Source organism: Pleurodeles waltl, chromosome 12, assembly GCF_031143425.1.
Source record: "Pleurodeles waltl isolate 20211129_DDA chromosome 12, aPleWal1.hap1.20221129, whole genome shotgun sequence".
In the NCBI taxonomy this organism is placed as follows: domain Eukaryota; kingdom Metazoa; phylum Chordata; class Amphibia; order Caudata; family Salamandridae; genus Pleurodeles; species Pleurodeles waltl.
Window position 1 is genome coordinate 604,916,806 of NC_090451.1, and position 16,502 is coordinate 604,933,307.

The window sequence follows — 16,502 nt, forward strand, 5'->3', positions numbered from 1 at the left end:
TGCTGTAACCTTTTAAATACATATACCGTTGTTGCTGGCATTCAGGTGTGACACTCTAGTCGCTCTGATGGCCTGTGTTGTGGGGCTATCAAATTTGGAGCTGCCCCTGGTGAGACAGACAGCTTTATGAAAGAAGAGCGAGGTGGAGGAGAGGGTACTTCAAAAGATGCAGACCCCAAAAATAAACTTTAAAGACTCAGACTCTAAATCACATTTGGGCAAGGATCTATCATAGGATTGTGTTGCAATTGTGTTGCAATTGTAACATGCAAGGTGTGGTACAAGAATATCTAGGACCGAATATCGAGAGACAAAATATCGAAAGGTAAATGCATATAGGGAAGTATAGATTTATTATTCCTAACTCAACATCTATGTACCTTTAAGTTATGTGTACCGCACAGGGACATACATCTGGAGTTACATTTTTAAAATGCAGCCTTTCCTGTCGATATTTTATTTTTGATATTTTGATATTTTATCCTTGAGATTGTGCCCCATTGATACTGTGGTTTTGGTATTCAGGGCACACACCAGTTCCCTGGGCGTGTGGAATCGCTTGCCGAGCGCTCACCACTACACAGAATATCATTGTGGGTTTTGCAGAGCGATGAAGACCATCTTTTTAATATTTGATGTGTATTGCACTTGAGCCATTCATGGTGAACAAATTGTGTTCCATACTCACTGTAAGGGGCTTTGTGGAAGCCTTCCTTAGCCATTACAGACTTTCACTCTGGAATCAGCAGCCATTGAATTGAGACACATTGTCAATCACATTTTGCAGCAGTTCACAGCAAGGTTTGGTGTGACGTTCCAACTCCTTAGGAAGGTGATGAGTGAGAGATTATTTGACAACTAAAATCGGTCGGTGAGCGTCCCTGCAGCTGTCGAGAGTGAGCAGTGACAAACGCATCTCAAAAATGGATGGTGCAGAAAAAAAATCAACCAATGTTTCAGTTGCATCAATTTTTCAGACGCAAGTGAATAAATATTCTGAAATGAGGGAGAAACCAAAAGTTGCGGGTAGTACTCACCGAGAATTAACGAGGATCACTAACCCGCACAGCGGATCTTCTTTATCTTTACTGTGATTTTAAGATTGAAGAATTAATCATAAGACTTGTTTCAGGGCTCCCACCGTGGCAGTATAGAAAGGCGCATCACCATTGCATGCTCATGAATACGCAGGCATCATGGCTGCCGACTCTGGAAAGAACAGCCTATAACAGTGGTCTCCAAACTTTTTAATGCCGCACCCCCCAGTTGAAAAGTAAAAACCATTGGGCACCCCCTCAGAAATTTTCACAATTATTTTATAAAGATGGTAAGGTTTAAAAATGTCTAGACCTATTTAAACATTGCAGTTAAGTACTGTTACCTTTTTAAAAACTGCAATAATATGCTTCTGCTTAAAACAAAGGTCTGTTATCTGTATAATGCTTCTTTTGGCCAGAGTCTGGTGCCCCTCCCGGGACCACTTGAGGCCCCCCAGTTTGAAGACCGCTGTAGGGCCTATAAGGACTGGTGCCTGGTTAACCTGCTATATAACCACATGTCAGAACGGGACAGAGAGAGGTTTGGAAAGGGAAGCTGAATTCTGAAGCCAAAATTAGGTGGCCCCTGGCCCCCACCGCCCCCTGCCCATACAGAACTGCCGAATTGTTTACATGCCAGGCTTCGACCCTGAGATGAGGGCCCCAGGACTCGCTTTGAAGGTTGCAAGGAGATATTCGGTTTCAGTGCCGCGCCCCCTCTGCTTATTTACAGACCCCTGTAAGAGCCCTGCCTCTTACCCCTGGGCCTTGTGCACAGCTAGTGCGCAGCCCGCCTGGGCAGTGGCATGAGCCAGGACATGCTTTTATCAGGTGTCAGCTCAAAACGTGGGTTAACTGCTCTGTTGCATCCATAAATATTTTCAGTGACCTTTTCGATATTTTCAGCTGTGTGTTATGGGAACCGACAAAACTACAGGCGTGGTGCAGGAACACTCAACAAGAGTACCAACCAACTCCTTGTGCATTATTTCTGAAGATTTCCTCCTGGAAGATGTTTTGGAGCACATTCTATCTATAGTAGGATATAAGTCCCCTCAGAAGTTACATTATTTTCCTTTTAATAAAATATTTATGAAGCGTCCTATTGCTGTGGATAAAAACAGTGCTTAATTTGATAACAAATTAAAAAGTTTGGGTTGATGAATACCAAGGCTGTGTACTCTTAATTCCAATTTACACCTCTAGTCTCTTTGTCTCACGCCTATAGGTTCTTTTATTAATCCCCGCTTTCTCCCTTCGTCACTTTATTTCCTCTCTTTCTTCCTTTGTCTCCCTTGCTGGGGATCACGTGATGAAAATAGGAACCCTTGCCCCAAAAGTTCCCAGCACCTTCAACCACTGGCAGAAATTAAGCACTGGGAGAAGGAGCTGCACAATTGTGATGTTACTGATACACAGCGCTATACAATGGTGTCGTCTCCTTCCAGAATTTTGGCGGTAGTCGCTCGGATCCCTCCCCTCCTACTGCTGTGAATGCCTGTGAGATTGGCTTCTACCCTCCCTGTGCCAGCGACTAGCCCAGCTCACCTACCGAGGTACCGATTTAACATTTGTAATGCTGAGTTAGTTTTCATTCGTAAATTTGATCAGCGCCATTGTTTAGGTGCATCTTCTCGCACTTACTCAGAATTCTGTTCTCGCCTGAGAGCGCTCAGAGACCCAGAGAGCTTAAAAGATCCTAAAACACAGGAGAGAACGAGGCACAACATATGGATGGTGCATCAAGGGTGCAAGCTGGAAGGTTATCTGAGAATAAATGTCCTACGTTATGTTGTTGTTAGAATACCTTGAAGCAAACTTTATTTTGTGTGTGCTTCCCCAAAGCCCTCAAGAACCCGTAAGGGCTCCTATGTAAATTAGCACTGGTGCCACTGATAGGGTTGGCTTCAGGTATGGATCCCCTGTTGACTTTTGTATCCTGACCATTGCCACTGGTTATCTATTGAGTCCTAGTAGAAAGCCTCAGAGGCGTAAGTCGTGTTGTTGATTCTAGACTTCTCTTAGGCCGGTGTCCCATGACACCGCAAATCCTCTACTTCAACCAACTCTTCTGTCCTCCTTCCCCATCCCGCAGTACCATCTAACTAATGACAACACAGGGGTCTGAAAGTTGATATTGGATGCTTTTTCCACCTCAGCGATTCTTTTCATGTATTTCATTAATTACCTCATTTTTAACTAGAAAATATTTGGATTCATTGATATGAATATCCGACATGTCAGGTTTCCATTCAGCAGGCTGCATGAAACCAGGCATTCCTTCTAGCGCAATGTGAGAAGTATTATGGCCAATATAAGTGTGTAGGAGTGAAACATACCACAGTTTATGGCACATGGCTTTAAGGTGGCAACAACCGATTTTAACATCTCACCTTTTCCTCAGATCCCAGGCCTGCTGCCCATTTGGAGCCATCGGCAGCTGAGGAACATTCAGACCTTTAGTTGCTTAGCAGCAAAAGCGCTGCGACCTTCTGTTACCCCTAGAGCAGGAGTTACACACCATTGGAATGTGCCCGGAGTTCAGTCCTTTGGCACTGAACCTCCATTTTAAAGAGCAGGACCTGCCCTCTCAACACCTTCCCAGTGACTTTCTCTTTCTTCAGGGATTCAAGCCTATTTTTAACCATTCAAGTAATATGACTCATAAGTCAAGTTTTTACATGTTCAGTGAAATCAATTTTTAATTATCTACTTCTTTAATTCATCCTTTCTTTTTCTTCTTTGTAAATGTATCTATTTTTCGTATTGTGCGTTTTATAGATTTTTTTTCTTAATGATGTGAACAGCCAATAACGGACTGAAATCAATTTCTATCATTTCTAACTGCTCACTTCACTTTTTTTTTTACAACAGTTTTTAATACGATATGGAATAGCAGGGAATCCAATGCTCACAAATATTTTAAAACATCAAACGGATGTTTTTCGAAGGGGAATACAGTATGCTTGTATTAAATGTGATTAATTATCAGTTAGGGCAAAGCCAAAACATATATATCTTTTTATTGCAACACATAAGCTCCTTATAGTTTTGTTGCGTGGTGGAAATGTTTTGTGAGTTAAAGCATCTTCTCTTGTCATGATCGATATAAAATGTGTGAGTATCCCTGAAAATGAAGACAGAGCTGTGTTCACAAAACTCTCCAAGAAGAAAAAAGAACTTTAACTACCTTATAACTAACAATAACCACGTAGGAGGGAGGCATATTTGTAAGAGCTGAGCTGTGATGTGACCTTGTGAAATAGCCAGAACTTCCTGGTCTGGTGGGGACTTCTGAAGGAGGAGGCTGTTACCTGTCTGTGCACGTTTGTACAAGGATCTTCCTTCTGCCATCTGCCATATTGCAAACAAATATTGCAAAAAAACATCGCATCCAATGACAGACGCAGGGCGATTCAATAAAAACCTTTATCAACACATTCTGATCAACAAGGCACCCGGAACTTAAAGTCCACAAACAAAACGTTTTGGATTCCTGGTCCACATAATTTGCACACACATTCATATAATAGTATTTTAATGGGCCAAGCAAACATGCACCCATGACCTACAGCTCCACACCACACAAAAACACAGTGCAGCAAGCCTACTATACCAGCACATAAAATCGAAGCAAACCTTTATTGGCAAAGGCAGTAGGTCTGTGTTGGCCACTAGCCCTTTGGCTTTGTGAATGCTTGTTTTGTTTTTCTCTGGTTTTTGCAATACATTGTGATTGGAGGAACTGCCAGGCCTTTATCAATGTTGAAATGTAAAAAAAAAGAAAATATTGACTAAAAGCAAAAATATTTTTTGTTCTCAAAAAGCACACCTTGCAGTTGTAGTTCTTGGCGCTTAAGGGAACTTTGTGTGTGGCTGTGTTCTATGTCAGTGGTTCCCAACCTCTTGACTTCTGTGGACCCCCACTTTATCATTAGTGGAGCCCAGGGACCCCCACTGACTCTTTATTGGAATCTGGGGACCCCCCCACTGAGCCATTACTGAAAGCTGGGGACCGAATCAATTAATATTATTTAATTTTTTAAGCAGCCACGGACCCCCTGAGGAGGCTTCGCGGACGCCCAGGGGTCCCCGGACCACAGGTTGGGAACCACTGCTCTATGTGAAAGGGCAGAATGCTGTCGTTCACAGTGAATTTAGCCAATGGGTGAAGTGGGCTCACCCATAACCACATGCTCTATACTTTAGGGGGAGAAGAAAAATGTGAATGACACAATAACAGTTAAATAGATGAAGAAGGCTGGCTAAAATTACTGTAAGTATGCATATTATGCATGGGATTTAAAAAAAATCCAAAGGTCTAACTCCAGACCTAAAAACTGGTAGCACCCTAGCGAACCACTAAAACATGAGAACCAAGAAGAGGCGAAACCTAGAGGAAATATATGTAAAGCTAAAGCCTGGAGAAATTGAAAAAATGTCACACGATACTGAAAAGAAATATTAGTCACAAATGTTCCCTGAAGTGAGTTTCTCATGCTAACACATGCTCGCGAAAATCTTTGCTGTTCTGGACCCCAATTCTCTCTTCTGTCCTTACTGCTCCTTCAGTCCCCCATGATTCCAACCCTAAAACTCAATTTTTTATTGAAAAGAGAACATGCATCTAAGAGGATACTAGTATTATCCACACACAAAAAAACACACAATTTAACAATTTAAAAAATCGATGCACAACCACACACTGAGCGTCATTTTCCTGACACCTAAATAAAATGAGTCCAAATGTCAAAAGAGAGGGCATGCCTCTATGTGGCTTTCACACAAAAGCGAGGGGAGCATGTGTGGTTGTAGCGGGGAACCTTTCCGCATGTTGCACCCACTGTTTGCCATGGTATTTCTTGTACTTTTCCCAACTGGCTCAGATATAGTGCAGACATTGAGCAAGGCAGAGAGAATGGCGAATCAGGGCGACCTGGCATTCCCTTAACCTGGCATCAGAACAGGAAATTTGCAAACATACTTTTAAGCTCCCTGCCATTCCTGATGAAGTGCTTACTGAGATTCCCTGTGGCAACAAAGTTACATTCCTCAAACACACCCCACTTCACTGCACCATTTTAGAGTGATTACTGAAAGCATAGATGCAATTCTCGATGCTGTGAATGGGGCACTACATGGGGTCCATCACTAGACTTGCAACGGAGCACAGTAGAACCAAAACTAGGGCCTATCCAGAGGTTGAGGCGGTCTAAGCCGAGAGATGTAGAAATACTAGTATGAAGGACCCTACATTGAACCATACATTACACTTTCGGGGGCAATAATCCATTGGACCGAAGACCTCTTTGTTACTCTACGCTATATATTCATATATTTAGTTTTGTGTTAGTGTATGGATAAATCCACCTTATTGCTGGCCAACTTAACATATCATCACATGACCTCGGGGAGTAGTGGTCATAGCTTCCCTAGCCACGTTTAGCGACATGTTATAAGCTAATTATTTCTGCAAACATTCAATTTATTTCTCTGTCAGTGGGTGGTCCTTTAATCATCTAAGTGTGTAGGTGAATATTTTAAATAGGAGGAAGGAGAGACAGCAAAGAAAGGAAGAGTTGATAAGCTGCAAAAAGAAGAGACATTCTAAGATCAAAACTTGCAGACCAGTTGAAGTCTCACAACTTTTGTTACTATTCCATCATCTGCTCTAAGGATGTTTCTGATGCATGACAGTTGTTAATAATTACTTGGGTCCTCCACCCACCATCAGACAACTCATGCCTTCCTTGATATTTCCATGAGGTTTCACACCACACAGATTGGAACACTGGCGCACATCAATGTGCATTGCCTTATGGAAGACATGGCGTCAAACAGATCCTGGCACAATGAAATAGAATATGAAGCTTCATCAAACTCTAAGCTGACCTCAATTACTCCAAAAACCCTGGCTTGTGTGGCTCTAGTTGACATCAGACCTGTTATCCTCCCTGGACTGGGCAAGAACAACATGTGTTGTGAAGACATTGTAGTCTAAGCTTGAGTACTGCTACAGAAGGAGAGGGGATGTACCAACATAACAGCGACTAGCAAATTAACAATAATAAGCACAAACAAGGACCTCTATTTCATCAGCAAAAGAGGCAGGGTGGATGCGTGAAGGTGAAGTCGGACACATCCATTCTGCTGTACATAGTGTGTTTTCTGTGGGGGTGCTCATCAGGTGGATGAGTGGGCAATAACTTCTGAACCAGGTATTGAATGAGTCACAAACACAGACTGGTTATACTATTGATTGTGCAATGTCTTTATCAATTGCTTTGTTATATTTTTAAGTTGATGGGTGTTTACATAATATATGTTTTATATGATATGTATAGTTTATGTATGTGCATATGATTTGCATAAACCATAACAATTCTTTAGAATATTAACTATTCTGCTGTGGGAGGTATATAAACAGGTCTCTCTTAGGTGTTCTCATTGTAATTACAGGTAACAGAATGTGCATATTTGTCACACTGGTTGACAGTAAAGTGGTCTCAACAAGCACTGGACTTCCCTCTCAATGTTATATAAGTCCCCTCTTAACTGCCTCTAGAAAGATTGTGCAAGCTACATTTCTTAGGAGCAGAATTAAAAAGTATTGATTTACAACAGGTTTACATCCACAAATTGCATTCAAAAATTCTCCACCTGCTATAGTCCTTAAAATCCTGCATTACAAATTGACATTCTGTCAAACCTTTGTTATACAATATCCCTTTTTTAAAGTGCACCACTGTTTCCCTTCCTCCTGCCTCTTTTGTATACAGGTTTCTCTAAATCTCATGCTAATCTGTTTTAAACTCTTTTGGAAACCATAACTATCTAAGCCTATAAACAAAGAAAGCACAGCGAAAAAAGGCAGCTCTGTGAAATCAGACACAAATCCACCCACCGTGGTGTAGAGTGTAGAATGTAAAAGGAAGGAGGAATAGTCTCAATGAGATTAAATCCAAGACAGTGCTGGCATCAAAAGACTATCAGGATAGTTCTCCCTTCAGTATTAAGGACATGCTACCAGAAAATTGAATTTTAAATATTGTGGCTAAAATATTGTTTGCCAGAATACTGTGAAGAAAAGTATATAAGTAAGTATAGCTTCATACTCCACTAGGTACTTTGGCGCATATATATATATCTTCAAGTTTCGTATATGTGGAGTCAAGACTACAAATCTATACTTACGCATGTATACTTACCTTCATGACAGTCCGGTAGGCGACGTGTTGGCTATAACATTACGACATGTCAGTATTTTTGTACTTGATATTTAGATATACAACCCAAAAAGCACAGAAGGGGCGGCAAGTTGAAAGTGGATCACACGTTAACAAGAGAATTGGTGCGACCAATACTTCAACAAAGCTACTTTATTTGAAGCATGCAAATACACAGTTTGTAGGAGGAAGGGAAAAGGCATAAGGAGCAGATCCAAGGTCATACAAGCCAGGCAAACAGAGCTTAAGAAAGTGTTTGCTTAAAAGGGTGAAAGAAAACCAGGCAAGCCCTTGGCAGCACAAGCTGAGCAAACAGAGCACCAAAAGCAAAATGTGACAATCTCAGGGTGAACCTCAAGCACAGGTTAGGGTAAGGGGGTAGTAACAAAAACAGAGATAGTCAAAACATTCTCTGAAGCAAATTTACCTGCTGCAGTACCTCAGTACCTCAGCCTGAATAGGAAAACCTAAGAACTCAACAACAAGAGAACAGTTTTGAGTGTTTATGAAGTATTTATGCTCTCCAGAGTTCTTTATGTCATACTTTTTCTGGAATTGTTAATGTTTAAAACTAATGTAGCCCCCGCTTCCCTGGGCCATACTATTGATCAATGTATTTACTAGGCCACACGCATTGTAATAATACTGAACATAAACTAATAAGTAACATTTTCAGCAATTGAACCCCACCTCCTCCCCTCACACAAGGACACCATTTTTCTGACATTGTGTAGGTAAATTTTTGGAATTGGAAATTTTCGATTTCAAGGAAGGTTTGGGAATCAGTTTTATTAAAAAAAACTGATCTCCAGCTACTGAAAGCTGGTTCAGAAAAATAAGACCATTGTACAGGTTGGAAACAGCAATGGCAAAAAACTGTGTTTTCCCTAATGAAACGTGATTGATGCAAGATTCTCTGCTAAATAACTATTTTAAATGCTGCCACATGGTGAGAATCCGGCTTATCAATCCCCTGAAATTTGAGCATACACCAGGAGAAACGTATTAATATCAAAATGTTTTTTCTGAACAAAAATAAATACAATTAGAAACAGGATTAAAAATAGCACAACATAGTAGTAATCCCAACCACTCCCTTCATAGTCAGTTTTTAAACATCTTCTTCCTGCATTCTTTTGCTTGTCAATTATCTCTATGACGGAAACAAGAAAATACGTTTCATCATCAATCCCACAATCTGTAAATCTTCAAAGGGTAGACAATGCTTGCCAAAAGCTCTCCTTGAACATGCTGATCGTAGTTCTCTCTTGTCAACATTGTGCAATGGCACAAGAGTTCAAACAGTCACAGCTGCCCATGCGTTAAAATCAGTTCTGGGCCCAATTCTTCATTGTTAGTCGGACCTCTAGAGAAAGTGAGGACATCACAGATGGGTTTCCCTTTGTAGAAGGATGATAAGGGCTGTAATTTGCACCCTTTATTTATTCTTCATTTTTAGAATATAAGGGTGGTCGCTTTTTTCTAGGAGCTTGATGCTGGGAATACTCACAGGAGTATAAAAAGGGTTGGAGAAACAGAGGGTTAATGGGTTTCCTCAGCTAAAAAACACCAATCAATTAGAAGGAAATCCTGCAGCGCAAGTCCAACAGGTGTAGGCACTTGCTTGTATCTTGTGGGAGTGAAGAAGTGAATGTGACCGTACATGAGTCTTGGTCATCCTCTGGAGCACAAACAGTGAAGCAGGGGCTGAACTGAAACTGAGATAATGGGTCTTCTTTGATGCAGCTTCCTAAAGGTACCTTGTACATTTTAACTTGGTTTGGTGTATTCTAAAGGGCTGAGGTCCAGTCGTACTTATAGTTACAATCTTGGAGTGGAGCATTGAAGAATAACGCTTCTGGCCATTACTTGCTTCTGAATAATATATTCTCGGGATAATTGCTGAGTAGGAACATTGTGGATTACAAAGGGGAGGCTCTGCAGGTGTCCACCTGTAGAACCAACTTGAAAAGAAGTGGCTTGTTGTGAGAGTAGTGCTTGATTTGTAAAAAAAAAAAAACAATATGTGCAGGGGCCAAATGTTTTTCACAGGAGTCCAACACCAATGCTGCTGAATGCCGGGGTTGTTGAATACCCATACTGCCAAGCCTGGATCCACCTCATATCTTAAGTCGCCCTGGGTTGAAGTAGTAGGAATTACACAGAACTCAATTTATGAAAATACGAACATAATAACAAAGAGCTGGAAGGATTACTTGATATTTCTAAAGATATTATGGTCCCGGTTAAGGATGACCCAGCAGCAGTCATGAGTAATAAATGACCTGCAAATGAATTATGCTACATTGTACCGTATCCTGTCGTTTCTATAAAGTGATGGAACAATGGCAGAAGCTTCAAAGTTAAAGAGCTAGGATGGCAGCACTCTGGGAATGTTGCTTCATATTGCCAACCCTGCAAATTCGTCAACTGGCTTTTTCTAAGCCTCTCTCATTAATTCATAGAGCTATATCACGGTACGTAGTAAAGATCCCTTGATCCTTATATACGAGTGATAGTATTCAGGTCTTCTCTCAAGAGTATCCGTAGAATATTTTCAAGAAGTCACAGCAAGGACAGCTCCGTGAACGTTTTGTGAACTGAACAATGGGGCAGATTACTAGTAGGCTATTAACAGGCTAGAAATCTCCTTATTTCATAAACGATTAACAACCCTCCTAGTGGTGTACCTCAGCACTCTGTTTTCACGTATCCACACCAGTTCAGTTCATAGCATTTGGGTGCTTATAAAGGATTAAGGGCCATATGTACGAAAGCTTTTTCCCATAGACACAGAAAAGGCAAAACTGCTTGCTACATCTGGCCCCAAGTGCTCTAGAAATAAATAGAACACAAAGCAAACACAAAACCGGAAGTGGGTTGCTTGGGCACTCTTCACACACTGGCTTGGGAGAGGTTTGTGAAGGTCACTGTTCAATATTGATGGATTGCCTGTTAGCCTCAAGTTTGCCTTCTGTGACTGATGTTCTTAGAAAGGTGTGAGTTACTTTCAAAATATTTGTAGAAGGACAATCCTGGCTCAAAGGAGCAGCACACTTTAAAATGAACCTTTTAATTCATTGAGGGGCATGTTAAACATGGTGCGCTGTACATGTATAGTAGGGGTATAGGTTGAAACCAGATTACAGATAAGGGATGGGGGTTTTGAGACAGTAACTATATTGTTTTGTGTATCGCACAAATGTCAAATTGGTAGTACAGAAAGAATAATACATTTTGCCCAGAATCATGGATTTTTTATTGGCATGTGTCGTTATTAGAACCATTGTCTCAGAGTAACAGGAGTCTCAGACTTGTTTCCTATCCTTGAACCTTTGCATTTTGGGATCTTCATTTCTGCAATCCGTATGTGGTGCTAAATGTGGCTTTTCTTTTTGACAGCTTGGATAAATTTACCGTTGCCTACATCATTGGGTTTGTATAAGACTAACCTTGGTGTCGCCTGCCCTGTGAAAATGATAGGTGTACAATATATGTTTAGTTTCAAATCGGGTTGTGGTCCGCCGTCATGAGTAGGCATTGGAGACATTTGAAGAAGCAGCATGAGACTGGTGGTGGAATACTGCAAATATGGGAAGGCACTCAAAGGCACTGCTTATATTTCTCTTTGACCAAAAAAAATTATACCCACGTGCTGCTCATCTGCACTGCGGCAACACATGCCATCCAACAGTGCCATGAAATTAGGTTTTAGGAAGTGGGTTTAGAAAGCACTGCATTGTAGCTGTTGTCCACCTATGCCCATTGTGGGTGATAGTGCTATCAACACTTTACGTTCAAAATTAAATTACCATAATATTTAGAATTTGATGATCTTCCTGCGTTGTAGTTGATTTGCTGTCAATTTGGGCTAGGCAGACTATTCCAAATGAGAGGCTGGGGTGGTAACAAAGTAAACACAAACTTTCAAAGGGATTTGCTCCCTAGAGAGAAGGGAAGACCAAGGGCCTCAATGTGGAGGTTTATTCTCAAGAAGGAAGAGGGCAACTAAAACATTTATGTGTCAGTGCTGAGAGAATTATTGTCATAAGGGTATTGCAAAGTCCCATGCACTAGGTTGAGTCACAGCAATTTGAATTATTAGTGTGTTATGTTATTTGGCCTTTACAAATCGGGTTCTGCTATGACCTTGCCCTACCCTTTTTTAGTGAGGCTTTTGAGGTGGCTGAGATGGAGGCTGTGGATTTTGAAATGGTTCAGAGATTTCCATTGAAGAACCGAGTCTGCTTTGGCTTTTGAAGATGTCCCTCCAGTGTAGTGAAACCATGTGCACGTATATTAGATGAATGTGTCATCCTTAATGAGTGGAGGATGAATATTCTTGGTGTTTGCAGGATGACACCATAAGAGTGTATTGATCACTTACGCATCTTCTAGCACAGTAAGCTTTCTCACTGCATGAAAAAGACATATGTTTTTCTAAGACAATATGGTGATTGGGAATGCTGTTGGATGCTGGAATAGCTAAATAGTTACACATTTTAGGTTCGTTGGATGTATGTTTGGAGTTCTGCCTTAATGTGTTCTGTTATCTGATTTTATGGTTGTTCTTGTGGCAAGAGCCGTTGTAAATACCCAACAATATGATATATCTCTTGCTGTTTGATGTTTGTGCAAGGTTGAATATGAAGTGTATTGTTTGATGTTTGTGTGGCGTTTGATGTGAGATGTGTGCTGTTGTGAGTAGGCGATTCCCAACTTCGGTCTTCACATGACTGGTAGTATTTCGCTGGAACCCTACCTCCTGGTAATAACACTCCAGGGGCCGTATTATAGAAATTGCCCGGAGGTGCAACATACATTTGTGCCTGCTTTGCATGCCCCTGGGGCACGTTGATATTACAGAAGGGGCCACAGACGCTTGTGTGTCCCCTTCTGTAATACAGATAGCACGGGCATACACATAGCGCCAGCACAATAGTGAGAGGGCGTTCCATCTTTAGCATAGGGAATCTCTTTGCCTTTGTGCCTGCGCCATTTAATAGCTGTGGGCGCAAAGAAGCCATCAGGTGGTGCACTGACAGTGCTCCACAAAAAGGTGGCGCAGTGTCAGTATGCCCCCTGATGGCGACCCTTGGGAGGGGGAGTGAGGGAGGTCGTAGGACCCCCGGACATCCCCTTGCAGGCAGGTGCAGTCATTCACCGCACCCTCCTACAAGGAGATCTCTCTTCCCTCTTTAAAGTGCAGAGGAGTTGTCGACTGCACAGTGAAACACAGAGCTGCTACTTAAAAACCCGCTCCATATTTCACTTGAATGTGCGGCCTCCTGGGCAGCGCAAGTTGGCAGCTGCACTAGGGGCAGAACATTCATTGCAATATGATGCATTCTCCTTGTTTGCGCAGGGCACACCTTTTGAAAAGTGCTCCCGGTGCAAGTAAGGAAAATGTGCCATATGTTTGATATAGCCCCAGGCATCCAAGTAGATCACTCTTTATGGATCCATGTAGATCAGTGTTTATGGATCAGTGTTTATGTTTGATATAGCCCCAGGCATCCAAGTATCCAAGTATCAGTGTTTATGGACCCAATAAATGTGGGTCCAAGTGCAGCTATATGCCTCGTAAAACCACTGTTGGGACTCGTGGCTGCATAGCCCGCCCCTTTTGAGCCCTGCTGCACTATGGTGTATCATAAAGTGCTTCCCTGACCTAACCCTGCCCTGCCCTAGCTGGTACTGGATCATTAATCTCCCACCCTCTTTGTACAATCTCTCCCTCTTCTGCACCTCCCTATGGTCTCCTGGTACCACTTCCTGCGTAATCTAGGCCCCTGTTCTCCCCAACCCTGTAACAAGGACCTGTATGCGGTATCGGTACACTGCTTGATGTGCGTTCAGTATTTTTTATTATGTGTCCTATTGATGGTTGTGTCAGTTGTCCATGCCCAGGATCGGTCTGGGAAAGCAGGAATAAAGATGGAGAACAGCCAAGCAAGGAAATGAAGGAAGAGGAGGAGCCTGTGTGCCCTTACTACAAGAAGCAGGCAAGCAAGGAGGAAGGATATAGCGTGTCAAAAGAAGAGATGTGGTGTGGTGGGGAGGCCACCGGGAGAGTCAGGAACTGCTGGGAAGTGCTGGGAGCCGAGGAGAGTGGAACTACTGGGAAGTTAGTGGATTAAAGCTGTTTCAAAAAGTTAATTAACTTTTTGGTAGTTCTCAAATACACATAGTATTACAGTAATCCAATCTGGATCTTACGCAGGAAGGTGGCTATACTGTCATACACCGGGGATGCCCCGCTTCTGCTCTTCCAGTGATACCGAGCAGACAGCCAAGGCTTGCACAAGCGCATACTAAATATAGTCAATAAATGAACATCAGGCTGACAAATGAGGGGCCTCTGCATGACAACATTCCTGTGTCTCTACTTAAAACAAGCCGGGAAGAAGCAAGAGTTGAGACAAGCCTGGGCAGCATCCAGATTTTTTATCTGCAGATGGCTGTATCCTCTTCGCCGGAATGGTGGGCGGGGGGGGGACATGGGGGTGGTGAATGAACTTTCTCATCACTCCTTCCACCCTTTTTAATCTTGCTTCAGTTCATTCCTCTGATACTATTTTAGGAAGTCTTTCCATTTTCATTTTTCTGTTTTCATGTGTTCTTTTCTTTTACTTCTCCGTTCATTGTATTTATTCTTTATTTTAGTATTCTCCAATTTCTTTCCACTTCCCTTTTCTCCTTTTTTATTTGTAACACTTTTCTTATCTGCTTTCCATGTACTTTATACCATTCTGTCTTTGATTATTCCCTTTAACTCCTGTTTCGTTTTCTCTTTAATTCTTCTTGTTTTGGGCTTTTATTTTCTTTATTTTCATTTCACTTTAAGTTTTCTTACTTTGATTCTTGTGCTCCAATGTCTTCTTCAGAGAAAAAGGATTCAATGAAATTCTACACTTGCTTATAAGTCCTAATGTGCCAATAAATTAAATGATCATGAATTCCTGGAAATTGCTTTAGAGGTAATCATTATCGATACTTTTCAAAACTTCTTGTCATAGATATTGTGTGTTCATGGCCCAATGTAAAAAACTTCCACGTCTCACCCGATATATACTGTTACCATCTTTAATGGAAAGTGGATAATCTGAGAGGCTGGAAATCCTAATCTGATTGGTCAATTAGTTTCTAGGTATTTGTGAAAGTAACAGCCCTGCTTTCCGTATCATACTCATCAAATGGTGGGTACAGTGGTGGAGAGTCATACCATGGTCCCCAATCTAAGACAGGAACGGGCTAGTAAAAAGTTGTCAAAATTATGGTACAGTGTGTCCCTCTGCTCCAGGGCGCCGGTGCCACTGCACCTAAGGCACTACAAGTTTTGTCGATAAACACTGCCAACATCAGTGGGTGTCACTGACGAGCTATTAGGTTTGCCAAAGACATGATAAGTGCAGTAAATCCATATTAATGTAAAACATAACACAGTAGCGGAATATTGATTTACAAAAAAATGAGGTTCACTTTCCAATAATAGAATCTATCTATCTATCTATCTATCTATCTATCTATCTATCTATCTATCTATCTATCTATCTATCTATCTATCTATCTATCTATCTATCTATCTATCTATTTTACCTACTGAGGAGACAGCCAGTAGGTAGTTATAGTTAGACCAACTTTTCCCATAGACCAGTGGTTCCCAACCTTTTGACTTCTGTTGACCCCCATTTTATTAATACTGGAGCCCAGGGACCCCCACTGAATCATTATTGGAACACGGGGACCCCCAAGGAGTCATTACTGATAGCTGTGACCTAATATTATTACATTTTTTAAGCAGCCGCGGACCCCCTGAGGACGCTTCGCGGACCCCCAGGGATCCCCGGCCCACAGGTTGGGAACCACTGCCATAGACAATGCATTTTTTGTTTTGCTAATAACATTGGTGCCGTTTGACGAATCTTCAAAAAAAATTCAAAAATAGTGTACTAGTTACTTTAACTGCTGTCTGGAAATGTTCATGGTGATTCATCAAGTGGGGGCAGAGAAGGGGGGCGGGATCCCAAAACATGTTTTTCTCATGCAATATTTATAGGGATTTTGCAATTTTTAAACACAGCTATAGTCCAAACTGCTGAATGGATTTACACAAAGTTTGGCAGAGAGGTAGAGCTTGGTCTAGAAAGAGCCCTTGTCATACTTTGGTGTAAATCTGTTCAGTAGTTTCGGTAGTAATTCAAGGAAATAAAATATAGAACCTAGGGACGCGGATCCT

General features: G+C 41.7%; 1 protein-coding gene across 4 annotated transcripts in view; it reads left to right on the forward strand.

Moving 5' to 3' along the window:
- LOC138268326 (death-associated protein kinase 2-like) overlaps positions 1-16,502 on the forward strand; it is a 430,402-nt gene that overhangs the window by 63,571 nt on the left and 350,329 nt on the right. The gene's annotated exons all lie outside the window — the stretch shown is intronic.